This window comes from Marmota marmota, unplaced genomic scaffold, assembly GCF_001458135.2.
Source record: "Marmota marmota marmota unplaced genomic scaffold, marMar, whole genome shotgun sequence".
In the NCBI taxonomy this organism is placed as follows: Eukaryota; Metazoa; Chordata; class Mammalia; order Rodentia; family Sciuridae; genus Marmota; species Marmota marmota.
Window position 1 is genome coordinate 10,754,482 of NW_026000241.1, and position 18,821 is coordinate 10,773,302.

An 18,821-nucleotide genomic window follows, 5' to 3' on the forward strand; every position below is an offset into this window, starting at 1 on the left:
AGTTGGCAAACATTTTTTTTTTCTTGTTCTATAGACTCTCACTTCACTATGTTGACTGTTTTCTCAACTGTGCCAATGCATCGTTTTTAGTTTGAATCTAGGAATGTTCCCTGAAAAGCTCACATGTTAGGCAGTGCAGCTGTATTCAGAAGTGAAAAAATTGGATTATGAGAGCTGTAACCTCATCACTGGATTAATCCACTTAATGGATTACTGGGTGATAATCGCAGGGGGGTGAGTGTGCCTGGAGAAGGTAAGTCAGTGGGAGTGTGCCCTGGAGGACTGTAACTTGTCTCTGGCTCTTCTCTTTCCTTCTCCTTCCTGTCTGCCATTAGCTGAGAAGTTTTCCTTTGCCATGATGCCTTTCTGCCCTGAAGCCTACTGACCATGGAGTGAGCCTCTGAAACTGAGCCAAAATAAACCTTGCCTCCTCTAAATTGTTCTTGTTAGGTGTTTGGGTCACAGCAACCAAAAGTTGACCAGCAAAAGCATTTTAGTTCAATGTAATTCCACTTGGCAATTCTTGCTCATTTCCTGTGCTTTGGTGTCCTATCCAGAAGGTCATATATACCAATATCTTGAAGTATTTCTCTGATATTTTCTTCTGGTAGTTCTACGATTTCAAGTCTTTTCAGGTCTTTAATTCATTTGTCTTAGTTTTGTACAGAGATAGGGGTCAAATCTCAAACTTCTGAATATGGATATCCAGTTTTCCCCATCACTTATTGAAGATGTTGTCTTTTTCTCCAACGTATGATTTTGGCACCTTTGCTGAGAAGCAATTGGCTATATATTTGTGATTGGCTATAGATTTATTTCTTGGATCTCTATTTTGTTCCATTGGTCTGTATGTCTATGCCAATACTATGCTACTTTTATTACTATGGCTCTGTAATATGTTTGAAATCTCTAGCTTTGTTCTTTTTGCTGAAGGTTGCTCTGGCAACCTGAGGTCTTTTGTACTTCCACTGGGATTTTAGGATTTTTTTTTCCTAGTTCTGTGAAGAATGTCATGGGTATTTTGATGGGAACTGCCTTGAGTCTGTAGTTATCTTTGGTTAATATGGACATTTAGACAATATTCTTTCAGTCCATGAACATAGGAGGTCTTTCCATTTTTGTGCCATCTTCAATTTGTCAGTTTATAATTTTCGTTGTAGAGGTCTTTCACTTTCTTGGTTGTTATTCCTAGGTATTTTTTTTTTAAATGTGGTTGTGAATAGGATTGCTTTCATGATTTCTTTCCTAGTGAGTTAATTATTGGTATACAGAAAAGCTACTGATTCTTTTTTGTATACTGCTATTTTACTGAATTCAGTTATCAGTTCTAATAGTCTTTTGGTGGAATCTTTAGAATGTCCTATGTATATGATCATATAATCTGAAAATATGGGTAATTTGACTTCCTATTTGCATTCCTTTTGTTTCATTTTGTTTAATTTCTCTGGCTAAAACTTCTAGTAGTATATAAAGAAGAATGGTAAGATGGATCATCATTTTTTCTGATTTTTTTTTTCAGTATTATGTTGGCTGTGGGCTTGTTATATACAGCCTTTTATTACATTGAGGTACAATCCTTCTATACCTAACTTGTTCAGGGCTTTGTATAATTTCTAAAATTTATTGTTGACTTCTAGATTTATTCCATTGTGATCAGACAAGATACAGAATACGATTTCGATTGCTTTGAATTTAAAACTTGTGACCTGATATAAGGTTTATCCTAGAAAAATTTCCATGTGCTGATGAAAAGAATGTATGTTATGAAATTATTGGATGAAATATTCTGTGAAGTCTGTTAATTTGAGCTGTAATATAGATTAACTCTGCTGCTTGTGTGATTTTTGTGTGTTTGGTGGGGAGGGGGAGGTCTGGATGATCTACTGAGAAAAGGGATGTTGAAATCCCCTACTATTTTCCTAATATTTATTTTTTTAGTTGAGTTGGATACAATATCTTTAATTAAATTAATTTATTTTTATGTGGTGCTGAGGATCAAACCCAGGGCCCATATCATGCCATTTTTGTTACTGTAGCTCTAGAGTATAATTTAAACTCTGGTATTGTGATGCCTCCTGCTTTACTTTTCCTGGTGTGGATTACTTTGGCTATTCTGAGCCTCTTATTTTTCCATATAAATATCCTGACTGCTTTTTCTATTTCTATGGAGAATTTCATTGGAACTTCAATAGGAATTTCAATAAGTCTACGTAGTGCTTTCAGAAGTATAGCCATTTTGACAATATTAGTTCTGCCTATCAAGAACATGGGAGATCTTTCCATCTTCTCAGGTCGTCTTCAATTTATTCACTGTTTTGTGGTTTTAATTATAGAGGTCTTTCTCCTCTTTTTAAGATTGATTCCTAAGTATTTTATTTTTTTGAGGCTTTTTTCCTAATTTCTCTTTCAATGGGTTCATCACTGATATATAGGAACACAATTGATTTAGGGGTGTTAATTTTATATCCTGAATTCATTTGAGTTCTAGAAAATTTCTGGTGTAGTGTTTTGGGTCTTCTTAATATAGAGTGTCATCAGCAAATAGGGATAGTTTAAATTCTTCTTTTCCTGTTTGTATCCCTTTAATTTTTTTTTGTCTGATTACTTTTCAAGACTATGTTGAATAGAAGTGGTGAAAGAAGACATCCCTGTCTTGTTCCAGTTTTTAGATTAAATGCTTTCAATTTTTCTCCATTTAGAATGATGTTGGCCTAGGGCTTAGCATATATAGCTTTTACAATGTTGAGGGATATACCTACTATCCGTAGTTTTTCTAGTGTTTTAAACATGAATGGATGGCTGTATTTTGTCAAATACTTTTTCTGCATTTGTTAATGTATCCATCTATTATATCATGTGATTCTTGTCTTTAAGTCTATTGATGTGATGAATTATGTTTATTGATTTCTGTATGTTGAACCAACCTTACATCCCTGGAATGAATCCCATTTGATCATGGTACACTATCTTTTTAATATGTTTTTGTATGTGATTGCCAGTATTAAAAGTTTTACATCTATGTTCATCAGAAATATTGGTCTGAAATTTTCTTTACTTGATGTGTCTTTGTCTGGTTTCAGGGTATCAGGGTGATACTAGTTTTATGGAATGAGTTTGGAAGGGTTCTCTCCTTTTCTATTTCATGAAATAATTTGAGAAGGATTGGTGTTCTTTGAAGGTCGGTCTGGTACATTCCATCTGAGAATCCATCTGGTTCTGGGGTTTTCTTAATTGGTAGGCTTTTGATGGCATCTTTAATTTCATTGCTTGAAATTGATCTGTTTAAATTTTCTTTTTCCTCCTGATTCAATTTGGGTAGGTCATGTGTCTATAAAAAAATAATGTCTAGAGTTTAAATTTTCAAAATAGGTTCTGATTATCATGTATTTCAGTAGTGACCTGCCGCAGTCTGGCTGGGCACAATCAGGAGCCACTTGTCAAAAGAAACTAACTTTATTTTTAGAACCACACACGCCAAACAAAACAGCCTCTCAGGAAAAACCCTCAGAGCCTCAACTGCCACCACGGGCTTCCCACAAGCCTCTCTCTCCAACACAAGCTTCTCTCCACCTCCCACAATCCTCCTGCTCTTGAGGCCGATTGGCTGGGTCACGTGGGCGGAGCCAAAAAAGTCCCCCAATGAGCAGCTCCGTGGTCTGAAAGGGCAGGGAAACAGCCCAATGAGCATCACCGCAGAGGAGCCAATCAGCTAGATGTTGCTGGGGCCGCTGTGAGCCAATCATCAGCCGGCAGCTGGAAGTTTGCTGGGGCCCCTTCTGCTGTGGCTCTCAACAGTGACCATTGTGATATTTCCTTTTTCATTGTGAATTTTAGTAATTTACATTTTCTCTTTGTTAGCTTGACTAAGGGTTTATCAATTTTACTGTTTTTTTTTTTCCTCAAAGAACCAACTTTTTATTTAAAAAATTTTTTTGGATTGTTTTTCATTGATTTCAGCTCTGATTTTAATTATTTCCTGTATTCTGCTTTTGGTATTGATTTGTTCTTTTTCTAGGGCTTTTTGATGTAATGTTAGGTTATTGATTTGTTGAGTTTTTATTCTTGTAATGAGTGAGCTCAATGCAATGAACTTACCTCATAGCACTACCTTCAGAGTGTCCCAGAGATTTTGATATGTTGTAGTGATACCTTGTTTACCTCTAAGTATTCTTAAATTTTATCCCTGATTTTTTTCTGCTATCCATTTGTCATTTAGTAGCACATTATTTAGTCTCCTGGTGTTAGAGTAGCGCTCTCTCTCTCTCTCTCTCTCTTTCGATGAAATCTCCCCACTATTTATTGCATTAGAAACTATCCTCTCCCTTTAGTTCTCATAGTGTATGTTTTATATGATTGGGTTCTCTGACATTAGGTACACATAGATTTGCAATAATTATCTTGTTGAATTGATCCTTTCATATTATATCATGATATTTTGTCTCATAGTGCAGTTTTTGTCTTAAAGTCTACTTTGTCAGATATGAGCATAGTTCCTCCTCACTTTTTCCCACTTGCTTGGAATATTATTTTCCATCCCTCCTCTTCCAGTCTGTGTTTCTTCACTGGTGAAGTGAGTTTCTTGGATCTTGTTGATGGGTCTTATTTGTTGTTGTTGTTGTTGTTTTTTAAATCCACTCAGCCAGTCTGTGTCTCCCTTTATATTCAGGGTTATTATAGATAGGACTTATTCCTGTCATGTTAATTTTCTTCTAGTTTTGAATATTCTTTGTTCTTTTTTCTCTTCTGTGTCTCTACTATTCTAGTGGGAATTACACTTTGACTAATGGTAGTTACCTCTCTTTCACTTTTGGATGCAGAACTTCCTTAAGCATCTTTTTGAAAGACTGATCCTGGTGGTCCTGAATTCCCTGCATTTTTTGCTTATTTTAGGAGGTCTTTATATTGCTTTCATTTCTGCAGGGTAACCTTATAGGGTATAGTATACTAGGTTGGCAGTTATTTTCTTTCAGGACTTAGAATGTGTCATTCCCTTCTCTCCTGGCCTGTCATGTTTCTGCTGAGAAATCTGCTCTTGGTCTAATAGAGATACCTTTAAATGTGACTTGGCACTTTTGCAGATTTTAAAACTCCTTGTCTTGTACTTTGACAGTTTGATCATAATATACTATGGTGAAGATTTTTCTGGTCTATTTGGAGTTCTATAAGCTGCCTCTACATAGATAACTTTCCTAATCTTGGGTAAGAAAAAAACTTCTCTAATTATTTCATTGAATAAGTTTTCGGTGTTCTGAACTTTATTCTTCTTGTCTTTAGGCATTCCAAAAATGTGCATGTTTCATTCAGTGGTGTCCCAGAGGTCTTAACTCACTCTTCACTTTTTTCCTTTTTATCTGAATAGGATATTTCAAAAGGTCTGTCTTCAGGTTTAGATACTGTATCTTTCCCTTGACCCAATCTGTATTGAGGTTTTCAACTGTATTTACTGAGGTTTTTCATTTCTAAGATTTCTGTTTGGTTCGTTTCCAGATCTTTCCTCTGAATTTCTTAGTCATACTCTTCTTTGTCTTCATTAATTTTCATTTAACTCTCTGTGTCCTCCTGGATCTCACCAAGATTTTTAAAAAATATTTTTTTACAATCATTTCTCAGACATTTAATTTATCCATTTTGATTTCTTTGGAATCTGTTGCTAGAGAGTTAATATGTTATATTGGAGTTGTCATATTACCTTATTTTCATATTTGTTGTGTTCCTGTGTTGAGATTTGCATCTGGTGAATTGGCTATCTCTGCCACTTCTATGGCTTTTTCCTGAATGTATGTCTTCAGGTGTTGGTTTGTATGTAGTATTGCCTTCAATTTTAGATGAAACCATAGTATAGTCTCTCTCTAGCTGCTTTGGCTATGATTTATAACTTTGGGTAAAGTGTGTATTGTGGCAGTGCTGGAGAGAACCACTATCTGTGCAGGTCACATGAGAGTAAGGACACTAACAGTTATGGCAGGTGTGGTATAGACAGCTTGTCATGTGGCTACTCCTACAACAGTAGTGGTAACCCTTATTAGACAATGGGGTTTCTTCAGGTGTGGTTGATTGTTATCTCTACTTCTAGGAGGGGACTCTGACATTGGTGGCCATAGCAGGGGTGAGGAGCCCCGAAGCATGTGACTTCTATCTGGTTAATAATGTGGCCCAGATCCTGAACAGGGAAAGATTGTGGTGGGAACCTCAGTACCTCCTCTGTGGCACTCACACGGTCCTGACAGCAGTGTTTGGTCAGACCGGGTGTGAGGATGTGGTAGGAACCATGGTGTATTGCAAGGTGACCAGCACCCTGCCAGTGTAGTTTCTGCTCAGGAGGTGGGAGCCACCTGGGAAATTAAAAAAAAAAAAATCTGAAATAATTAGTAAGAAATAAAGAGAGCCAGAAATTAGATATGAAAAAGCGGAGTGCCTGATGGGTCTTCCAGTCCTGATGGGAGCTGGAACTGAACAACTGAAAAAAGGGCCCTGATTCTTTATTTATGGAGGAGCACATCAAAGGCAGGGACAAGGCTTCAGAAGGCATCTTGGTTCTGTGCTTGTTTCCCGGTGTGGCAGGGATCTTGCAGTAAACAAGTTGATTGGCATTTTGGCAAGCCACACCCAGAGGGGCTATGTGGCTCCAGCAGGTCACCCCATCTCCAGTGCTATGCTGAACTTAGATGGATAAAGGCAGAATGCCACATGTACTAGGCAAAGTCTCAAACCTATGGGGTTGCTGCCGGGAGTTCCTGATACCAGGCTTTCCTGCCTAATGAATTTAACATCACTTTAATTCATGCACAGTTCATGGATGGCTTCCTGCAGTGGTGTTCCTCTATTGCTGTGGTGGTAGTGTCTTCCCAGGAGCAGAACCTCAGCAGGAGACAGATAAAGTTGTGCTCCGCACTCTCTAGTCGTGGGCATTCAGAGGCAGTGTGACTGCTGGAGTCATGGAGTCTCTCAAGGCCACTTCAGCATGCCCCTGTTGTAGCAGTGGGAACCTATTGTTCCCTCCCCACCTGTTAGTTACAGATGCCTGAGCATGGCACAAGAAAGAGGGAGGTGGCAGGAACAGCCTGGGTGTCTTTTTTTTTTTTTAATTTTTATTGTTGGTTGTTCAAAACATTACATAGTTCTTGATATATCATATTTCACACTTTGATTCAAGTGGGTTATGAACTCCCATTTTTACCCCGTATACAGATTGCAGAATCACATCAGTTACACATCCATTGAATTACATATTGCCATACTAGTGCTGGGTGTCTGTCTTTAGTCATGGATGGTATGTCATGCCCTTGGTCTCAGAGGGCAAGTACGTTAACCTCCTGGTTCTTGAGGGTGGCACTCTATGTTCCCCTTCATGTTGCAATGCCTTACAATGAGGGGCATTCAATGGGATTAAATCTCAATAGGCAATATGGGGGATGATTGCTCATTACTCCCCTCCTCTGGGTTTGGAGTGCACAGTCCCTGAAATCAGAGAAATGTTTCTCCAGGAAAATGTATGAAATTCCCACTAATGAAGAAAAAGATATAAGATATGTCTCATAAGATTTTCCACTAAATGATTTATGAGAAAACTTTTGTTTTCAGAGCATTTGGGATTTTGGATTTGCAGATGAGCACCGATTTTTGTTATCTCATCTAATCCATACATCCACCCCACAAAATAGGAACTATTATTCTCGGGTGATAAAAGATTAAGTGAACCCAAAGAGAGGTCCGTCCTTTGCACTGAGACATCTCTAGGCCCCCTGGAACATGTTTATTGACAGGACTCCTTATTTGCTTGGGAGATTTGGTCCCAAGATAGTTTAACAATGTGATTTATGATGGAGAGTTTGGGCCATGCAGTATCAGTTTTGATTTTTTACGGAATTGATAACTAAAGTCCAGCCCTTGACTGAAGGTCAGCCACCTGGTCAATATGTGATCAAACCCCAATAAACAAAAGGGGCAGCAGAGGCTCAGATGACCTTCTATGTTTGACAATTCTGTGTCAATGATATGCTGTTTCCAAGAGACTCACTTCATAGGTTTTCCCATCCTTTTACCTTCAGTCTGTGGATGTCTTTACCTATCATTCACATGGATCTTGTAAATAAGCAGGGATTTCCAGTCTCATACCTGATAGAGTAGACTTTAAGTCCAAGTTATTCAGAAGAGACAAAGGCCATTTCATACTGTTTAAGGGAGTCATATATCAACAAGTGACAGTCATAAATATCTATGCCCCAAACAGTGGAGCACCCAGGTACATCAAACCTTTCTCAATATTAAGAATCAAATGGACCACAACACAATAATACTAGGTGACTTTAACATGCTTCTTTCATCACTAGACAGATCATCCAAACAAAAACTAAAAACCGTAGAACTAAAAAAAAATACAATTAATAATTTCGACTTAACAGACATATATAGAATATTTCATCAGCGACTGAAGACACTTTCTTCTCAGCCACACATGGAACATTTTCTTAAAATAGACCATATTTTAGGATATGAAACAACTCTTAGCAAATACAAAAAATAGAGATAATACCCTGCATTTTATCAGATCATAATGGAATAAAATTAGAAATCAATGATAGGTGTTACAGTAACTTGTATTTTTTTAACTTATCACTAAGTAATTCACCATTGAATGATGAATGGATAGCAGAAGAAAACGGATGAAATTAAATGCTTAGAGGTAAATGAGAATAATACAACATATCAAAATCTCTGGGACACTATGAAGGTGGCTCTAAGAGGTAAGCTCACAGTATTGAGCTCATACACTGAAAGAATAGAAAGATAACAAATCCATAACATTACACCACAAGGCTCTAGGAAAAAGAAGCATAAACACCCAAATCAGCAGAAGACAGAAAATAATTAAAATCATATGTATACAGTTAAGGGAAAATCACTGTGATCCTGGAACATCTACCCTATTGTTGAAAAGCAAGACTACTTTTAAGGATGTCTGTGATAGCCCTGAAAGGACAAGGAGGTCAATTTAAAGGGCTTCCCACTGGCGGTGTTGTGACAGCTAGAGAGTCTCAAAGAGAAGTATAGTTAAAAGTAACTAAAACAACTTAAATCTGTCTTGCCATGAGTTTGATCCTAAAAAAAGGAACAAGTGAATGTTAAGGGTATTAAATAGAGCTGTAGGAGAAAGGCTGGTGAATATGGTATTTAAACTTTAATTAAATATATAAAGTTGGTCATAGGAAAAGCTTGCATCTTGGAGCAGTCTATTGTGGGACAAAGGGTGGCTTTGATTGATCTGGTGATACTTTCCAACCTCCTGTCTCTGATCGCCAAAGACTTCCTCACAGGGCATGAACTTTCCCATACTCCAGGGAAGCTGATAGGGAAGCTGGAGCTCTGAGTGTCCAGTGTAGCCAGTGTGGAGGCATAACAGTCAGAGTCTCCCTGAAAGCCATTCATGGCAGGGGAACTTTTCTTCTGTCTATAGCAAAGGCAGCAGAGGCAGGGCCAGTCCTTTACAAGTGTGGAATTAGTGTGAGCCATGTCTTGGCTGCACCAGCCATAAGCAAGCAAAGAGGCAATAGCCCATGATGAAAAGGTTGGGGGCAGGGTCTAGTAGGTTGGGAATGTTTGGGAACTAGGTCCAGAACATGGGATGAGCAACGACTATAAATTCAAATTCTGTCGAAAAGTAATTTTAAACCAGAAACGTTTTACCACAATATTATGCTATGGAACCCTCAATAGGGAGTAGGGTCCACTTGGATAAAAGTAATTCTGACTATAAAACAATTATAATTCTGTTTACATCCAGGATTTGAACTGTTTGTAAAACACCTTATTACATTCATAATCTCATTTGTTCCTTATGCCATTCTATAGTGGGCGGCGAGCCCAGTTGAAAAAGCATAGCCATTGGAGCCTGATGGACATATTGAGCCATTTCCTGGCTCAGTAATATGTGTGATCTGTCTTCCTGAGCCTGTTTCCTCAGCTGCCAGATGTGGATACTGATGTGAGGCTGTCTTGGATGTGTGTGGAATAAGAATGTATGAGAATCGCCTAACCCTTCACAGGTGTTCATGTAATGGTGGTTGCATTATTTTGCAAATAAGAATGAGACATGTTGGGTGACTTCCCGAGATTACACATTTATATGTGACAGGACCCAGATTTCGCTTAAAGTCCCATATCCTCATGAAAGAGCAGAGTAAATATCATCTAGGCCCAAAATTTTCAAACTTAAGTTTCAAAGGAAAACTCTAAATTGGGAACCAGATAAAGGCAAATTTATTCTAATTTAGCTTGACTTGACCTCCTCTTGACCTAAACTGCTTAGTAACTTATGAAGGGGCTGGAGTTCCCTAAGGTTCCTTGGAGCACTGTTTGAACATCTCTGATCTAGTCCCCCCCTCTGCTTTACAAAGGAAGTTGCTGAAGCTCAGATGTGTCCTACAGCTGGTCCCTAACATGGATGGGTAAGTCTTGTTGACAAGATCCAAGCTCTCCCCTCTCTACTTCACCACCTCTGTGGATCAAAGAGACCTAACTCCACACGAGACAGTGCCATCTGGTGACCTACAGGGTACATTGCTCTCCATACCATGAACTGTCTGCTGGTCCTCAGTCTCAATGCCATTCTTCCGTATTCGCCTTTGCAATGTGCACTGAAGCCTGGAAGTGTGGAGCTGCATTTCCAGTTAATCTTTCCAGTTGGATTTCTGCAGGCTTTGAAAATATGAGATACTTGCTGGAGGCTGGGAAGGAGGAGAAATAGTAGTCACCCTGATCCTTGTTCTAAAGCTGTGATGGACTGACAGTGACTTTTCAGACTTCAGCTTTCACGTTTCTGGGAGCAGCACCCATGGAAACCACCTTTATCTGGTTTTGTGGCAATCTCTTCATTCCCCCCACTTGGCACTTAAATAAGTCCTTTGAAAACACCACCTACTTCCCCTAGCTAGGAAGAACCAAGAGAATATGCTGCTCCATTTGATGGTTGCCCAACCACGGAGGGAGAAGACAGATATATTTTGTTCTGCATCTCTGGCCTATTTTATTTCAGCACCACGGCAACGGACAGTTCCAAAGCCCCACTGATGGTGTTACTTTCAGGTCCTCCTGGAAGCAGAGGCTAAAACAGGATTAGAGGATCAAGAGATTTACTGGGGAGCACCGGTGAGGCGAAAAAGTGGAGAAAGCAGGAGTCAGTAAGGAGAGCCTCAGTCAGTAATACAGATCAGACACTTGGGAAAGAAGAGTAGTTCTGAGACACGCACTCTTGCTGGGCCAACAGGGAGACCTGTTGCCAGTATCTTTACTGGACTCAGTTGTTGACTGGGAATGCTCAGGGGAAAATGTGGACCTTGGGCAAGTGTTGTAGCACATGAGGGTGAGGCAGCCAGAGACACCCCCCCTCGATGGGTTCTGTGGAGACCTGAGTGGCCTGCTACATGGATGTCATCAGCGAACCCACAGCATTTGTTTTTCTTCAGACCTTTTTCAAAGTTGAAGAGCCTACTGGACTTGCATATACACTAGTCCCAAAGTATAAGAGAGTGCCTGCTACTGGGGAAGAGAGGGAGGACCTCTGGATGAGTGTGCAGCTTTCCATCTGAGCAGGTTCTATATGATTTCTCAGCACCCATCAGGACGGAGCCCCAACTGCAGTAATAGAACACATGCTCATTAATGCACCATCTATTGTCCCTCACATTTCCCACTGCCTCACTTCTGCTTCAGGAGATGACCCTGTGCTCACACGAGCTCATGTCTCAGAATCTGATTTTGGGGGTAAGATCATAGTAACAAGACTGAGAAGCAATTTGAGGAGTCACTGGTAATACTTAGAGAACCTTAAGATGGATTAGATTTGTTTACTTTTTTTGGTACTGGGGATTGAACTCAGGGGCACTTAACCACTGAGCTATGTCCTCAGCCCTTTTTCATATTTATTTTGAAATAGGGTCTCACTAAGTTGCTGAGACTGGCTTTGAACTTGCGATTCTCCTGCCTCAGTCTTCCCAGCCACTGGGATTATAGGCATGTGCCATCATGCTTGGCCGGACTTGTTTTCTTAAAGGAGGCCGGGTTGCCCAACACACTCTACGTTAAAGTATCTCACATTTTTATTTATTATGGTACCAGGGATTGGACCTAGGGGTGCTTAACCACTGAGCAATATCCCTAATCCTTTTTATTTTTGGAGACAAGGTCTTGCTAAGTTGCTTGGGGCCTTGCTAAGTTGTGGAGGCTGGCTTTGAACTTGAGATTCTCTTGCCTCAGCCTCCTGAGTGGCCTCTTTGTAAATGACAAGGTGGCTCTCATCCACTACACAGGGCCCCTGTTCACGTGGTATTTAGCTTTTTGATCTTCCCCACATTGATAGCACTTCCCAAACTTCTGAATTCCATGCTGCTTATGGAAACCATCAAACTTCTCAGGACCTGCCACCTGTCCTGTCTATTCTTTAAGACTCACCAATGTCGGGGGGCCACTTCTCTGTTTTCCTCAGTGAGAATTTCCTAAACCTTTCTTTTTACACTTGCATTCTAAAAAAGCCTTACACTCCAGTCCACTTGAAATTATATTACAGTGCTCCTGTACATATTGACTTCCCCCAGGGATCAGTCTTTTTCCTTCATGTTAAGGATTGCTACATTAGAAATATGGTGATGAGAGTAGATTTCCTTCTTTCACTTCTGTCTATGCTTCCTTCTGGCCTCCCTCTCTTCCCCCAGTCTCCCTACTGACAGGAAGTTGTTTTTGATAAGACGGTAAAGAGCCATAGAATGTTATTAGCCTTAAGTGTAGCTCTTGTTGCTGGTGCACTGCCCACGTCAACTTGTCCTTACCACCCTGCCATCAGACTTCTAATTGCCTACACATGCATTTTTGCCACCTGAAGGTTGTCTTGGCAGCAGCAGTTCCCCACACCACCCCCCTTTGCCCAAAGCTCAAGGAATTAACAGTCCCTGGGAGTATCCCCCAACTAATGAATACTTAGTTCTTTGAAGTGTTTCTTAAAACTAGCTTCCATAGCATCCTTGTGGGAGACATTAAGCTCCAGTGGCCCCAGGGGTAACTAGCCTGATAAAGGATCCTTCCATGTCTCACTTTGCCATTTCCCTATGTTGGGAAGTGACCCAGTGTTTTCTGGATCACTTCTCAAGTACAATTTCTTGTGCCCAAATCCAGGATCTTTCTGCTGAGAGAACCCAAATAAAGCCATGAGTTGCCCAAGCTTTGTTCTGAGGAGACTTTCCAAAGGGAAAGCGTTTGGAGAGACTCTTCTAGCAACAGAACCAAGAGGAAGGAGGGGGAAGGAGGGAGGGAGGGGAAAAATGATGGGATTTGGGAAGTCAAGGGAGGGAGGAAGGAAGCTGGTGCTAAACAATGATCTGGGAGTCTGCATCCCCGTCCGATGGGAGCTGGTGGAAAATGTGGTAGATGAATCACATGATGTATTGTAATGTGGTTGATTCTTCTAATTATGAGAATGATTCCTTTCCAGAAATAGGTGGACCTACCCCTTCTTTGGGACCAAGAAGGCTTACCTAGAGTTATCTTCTGTATCAGCATGGGGGTCTATGGCTCCCTGGGTGTCTGTGACAGCATTGATGGAGGAGGACGGGAACATAAAGGAAGGAAGAAGATTGATCCCTGGGGAAAGTCAATATGTACAGGAGCGCTGTAATATAATTTCAAGTGGAGCTTTTTCTCTAACTGTAATCACAGGGTTTCCTGGCTCCTGGTCCTTGTCTTCCTCTTGGTATAGTCTGCAGCGCTAAATGCGTGTGCAGACCTGGAGGCTCCCATTCTCCAGAGTCTCTCCTTAACCCACTGTGAAGGAGGAAGCTTCTGTTTAGACCCAGTGGAACCAACGAATGAGCTGGGTGGTGTGGCAGCCCTGGGTCATGTTGAAAGGTGATCGATCATGGACTCTCTAGTAATAATCCTTTTGAAAATTTTATTTTTATCATTAGCTATCTTGATGCCAACAGTTTCTATTTTTTTTTTTTTTGAATCTTGATCCAAATGGAAATGATTGTGTGCTAAATAAGAAGAGTGGGGGTGCACATGTTTGGTATTCCTGAGAAGAAATACTGGATGGAGTGCAGGGTTGTTCTTCTGATGTCAGAAAAATCCCAAGAGCTCCTGTCTGCAGAGCATATACCTGCCAGGTCCATGTCAAACACCTCCAAGGGGCAGCCTGTGCCTTCTGTTCCTATTTGATGTAGTACATGCCCTTTTCAGAGGGTGTACATTATGGCAGGCTCCTACTCCTGGAATGTCTATAAATAATCACGGATTTAAAAAATCATATTCATGCAATAGACTAGAACTGAGCCAACTGGTTCATTTGTGGGCTTTTAATCCTTGAGGTACACATTTCTTTGTGAAGCACTGGATTTTTAAACTGTTCACCTTTGACAGGCAAGAAGCGGCATTCTCTGATCTGTTCAAATACCTCTGGGAGCTTAGGGGAACCAGGGCATAGGTGGGCAGAGGGGTGTTCTAGGGACACCTTTCTTTAAGAAAAGCTAATTTAAAGGGACAAAATGAGAATCTAAAGATGACCTTTGTTGGAATGGCCAGCATCTCAGTTTGTAAAAGAATCTCAAAGCCTATCCTAGACCCACAGAATTGGCCTCCTGGTGTGGACTGGGGAATTGCATTTTTTTAAATCTCCCTTCCCTACAACTCTTCCTCTATACTAAAGTTTTAGGATCTCTATTCTAAATAGGAAAGGGAGCTGTGGGTGGAGAAGGCAGACCTCTCTTTAAATTTCTAATTCAAATATTCTGTTGCATGTGTCTGATTTATTTTCTTAAAACACAACAAAGCAGCCCTGTAGAATTTGAGGACACAAAAGTCAACAGATGAAACAAAATCAAGGAGTTTCCTATTAGAGGTTGGAAAATGTGACTCCTAGTGAACATGTTTGTAGGTTTGTTGACCCCAATTCTATTTTCTAAAATAGAGGTCCACTAAAGAGTAGAATTCCAAAAGCTACATGAAACACCCAGCTGAAGCAGGGTATTCAAAAGAAATTTTAAGCCTTGTCAAAGTGCGATCTACTTCCAGACATCCTCTGAGACAGCCAAGGCACATGCTCATTCTCCTCAGTGAGGGATCCCTGCTGCAATGGAAGGTGGTCAGTCACACCTTAGTATGAATAGGTTCGTGTATAGTTTTATTTTTGATAGCTGGGCTAAGGCAGATTTAGGGAGAACAGTGAGCCTGCCTGAAAGATAGGAGGAGGAGGAGGGTGCTGACTGTAATTTTGCCTAAGGTCTTACCTGCTTCATACAACCTCTGTTCTGAGTTATGTGGGAATTTTATTAGAAACACTAATCTACAAAATAGATTTCTTCTCAATGATCTGTGTGAGTATCAAGAACTTGATGGAGGAGCTGGGTGCCTATAATCCCAGTGTCTCAGGAGGATAAAGAGGATAAAGTGGCCAGCCTCTGCAATTTAGGTTCTAGACAACTTAGACCCTGTCTCAAAATAAATAAAAATGACTAGGGGTGTGTAGCTCAGTGGTAAAGTGCTCCTGGGTTCAATCCTCTGTATCAAAAATTAAAAAAAAATAATTTGGAGGAGCATTTATAGCTTTATAGCATTGATAACCAGATTTAATCCTGAGCTAGACACCTCCCAGATCAAGGGATATATAGAATACCTAATGGGCTCACAAATGTACAAAGTAAATACATAGGTAAACTCCACTCCATCCCCAAGTACTACATTTAATAATTGGTACTAGATGTTTAGCAAAGTGGTCATTGTGCTGAGAGCTTGATATGCATCTCCCTCATTTTCCCCATATAATGTGATGTGGTATCTTAGGTTGGGGTCTTTCCAAAACGGACTGAGTCAGACTTGTTTTTTAAAATCATTTTTATTTTAAAATAAACACTTAAAAATGATTTTCAATTGTTTTTTATTTTTCTGGTTCTTTTTAGTTATACATGACAGTAGAATCTATTGTGACATAATTATGAAAGCATGAAGTGTATCTTATTCTAATTCAATCCCCAGGACTTTTCCTTCCCCTTCCATCCCCCCATCTCCCCCACCCCCGTTCCCTTCCCTCTATGGATCTTTCTGTCATTTACCTGTAGTTACTATTTTTAAAAAATAATTTCTGTGGATGTACATGATGGTGAGATTCACTGTGGTCTATTGAAATACATACATAGGAAAGTTATGTCAGATTCATTCCACTGTCTTTCCTATTTCCTGCACCCCCTCCCTTCCCCTCATTCCCCTTTGAAAGACTGTTTTGTCCAGTTGGTGCTCTTCAAGGATGGTTGCAATGGTGTGGGTGTGGTTCCTGTGTTGGAGGCTGTATCGTCAGTGTGGCGATGTTAGAGATGATGGAAACATTAAGAGGTGGGGACTGGGCCAGGCACAGTGGTGCACGCCTGTGATCCCAGCAGCTCAGGAGGCTGAGACAGGAGGATTGTGAGTTCAAAGCCAGCCTCAGCAACTTAGAGAGGCTCTAAGCAACTCAGTGAGACCCTGCTTCTAAATACAAACATGGGCTGGGGATGTGGCTCAGTGGTCGAGTGCTCCTGGGTTTAATCCCTGGTACCAAAAAAAAAAAAAAAAAAAAAAAAATTGACACCTAGTGGGGGGGTTCTTAGGTCACTGAAGGCAGATGCCCTTGAATGATTGTGGGACTCCAGCTCCTCTCTGCCTTCATGTTTTGGAAAATTGATTTCTTACCCACATGTTCCAGCAGTGTGTCATTCATTTGCCTTAGGGCCTCACTAGAGTCTGAACCCATGAAACTACCCAATTTTGGGTTTTCAGCCTCCAAAACAGTGAGCTAAATAAACTTTTTTATAAAGTTAGCCTGCCTCAGACATTTTGTTACAGTAACAAAAAAGTGGAAAAACAAAATGGTCAGAGCCGACCACATCCCACCATCATTAACAATTATTCATTAGGTACTCTGTGCATCAGGTGCCTTATGATTATTACTGAAGTCTCCTGAAAAATCTGAGTTGGGTTCTGTTTTTCCCAGTCTATAGATAAAATCTCAAGGTTAGAACTAGAAAGTAACTTAACTAGCACAGCAAGGGTAGGGTGGTGAGGCCCAAAGTGTGCTAAACCACTGTAGCCTCTGTCCAAAGCCTACCAGGTCCTCAGTGTTTGAAAGCTTCAGCTGTGTTAGCATTGCCAGCCATGGGCTTTTGCTAATGGAGAAGTAAGGACACCACTCAAGGTACAAAGAAATTTGAAATCCACATGGGCCAGGGATATGGCAAGGGGGACTTGCAGGGGTGAGGCTGCTATAGAACAAACTTTCCCTGGGTCCTTCCAAGCCAATTTCTTTCAGATTTTTTTCCCCTTTCCTCCTTGGGGTGGAGGTGCTCTCCAGGTGACTTGGTCCTACCCAGACTTCTGGGCACCCTGGTTTCTCCGCTGCAGGGCCTTGGGGATGCGAACTCCCTATGCACTGTGGGAAGTTGAGTAAGATGGTCAGCAGGCTTTCAATGGCAGCTTCATTACCTTATGTCCAGGGCTGACCATTGTTCTAAGCACTCAAGTCTTGACATGTGGCTGAGGTTACTCCAGAGGAAATTCATGATATCCAAAGAGATACTGCAGCTTGCCAGGCCACCTGGACAGGACCCCACAGTCCCCATTTGTCTCTAAACCTTTTTATGGATTGCAAAGTGAAACTGAAGAAACAGGCAGGCAGATTTTTTTTGTGGGGACAACTGGAGACAAGGTATGTTGGGTTGACTTATCTTTCCAGGCATTGGGCTGGACTGCATTCACATGGGGCTTCTCTCTTCCTTCCCAAGGGTATTTTCTGTGTGACTTAGAATAAGTATTGGGTCATGTGAATGTTACCATAGCAACTGGCATTTTAAATAAAAATAGTGCTACACCCCCGGTAGCCTGTCAGTGTGAAATGTGCCTATAGGCAGTGAAAGGCTCTTGGCATCTGCATCCCTTCCATTCCCAGCAGCCTTCTGTGGGCACCCCCAGGTCTTGAGAGCAGAACCTGTGGCTCTGACACAGGAACTGGGCTTCTGGCTCATTTTGGGGAGAAGGTGGGTGGTTTGCACAGGCAGGATTCCCTCAGCTGCCAGGGGCTCTGCCTGGGACTTCCCTCCTGGACTTCAGCCAGCAGTAGGGGGGTGCTGCAGTCCTCTAAGTCTTTCTGGGAGAAACTTTAATAAAAATGGGTTTTGTCTACTTCTGTGGAAACACAATCTGAGACAAGGATTTACATGCAAATAATCTATTTGGAGGTGACCCAAATAAACACCCATAGAGTGGGGAGGTAGGAAAGGGGAGGCTCTTGGTAAAGGTCAATTTCAAAAATGACTGCTGAGAAACTTTGGGAGACCATGTAGGATAGGGCATCTCCCCCAGGGGCAAGGGAGCGGTGCACTTACTTAGCAAATCCCTGTGGGTCATTGGATGAGAGCTCCTCCCAGGATCATTAACTCTGTACTTCTAGATTGGTTTTGTTTTGATCCCTCAAAACAAAACCCCACAAAAATACCTAGATAGAGCGCCAAGGGTATGGGCAGGCAGGAGCCTTTAGCCTTTAAAGGTGAACACCTGCCCAGAGCACTTGGGCAGGGAATCTACATCACCTGCTATGGGCCTCCTGGTGGGTGCTGCTGCAAGCTAATGGATTTCCCCAACCATGGAAAGTCATTTTGTGTGGAGATGAGGTGTTTCATCAAAGTTAAAGGGATATGAAATGACTTTTAATAATCTCGATAAATCCTGAGATCTCTGAGGGCCTGATGATGAAATCCAATCAGTACTCTCAAGGTAGATTGTCCTCTATCACAGAAGTGGAGGAGGGATTGAGT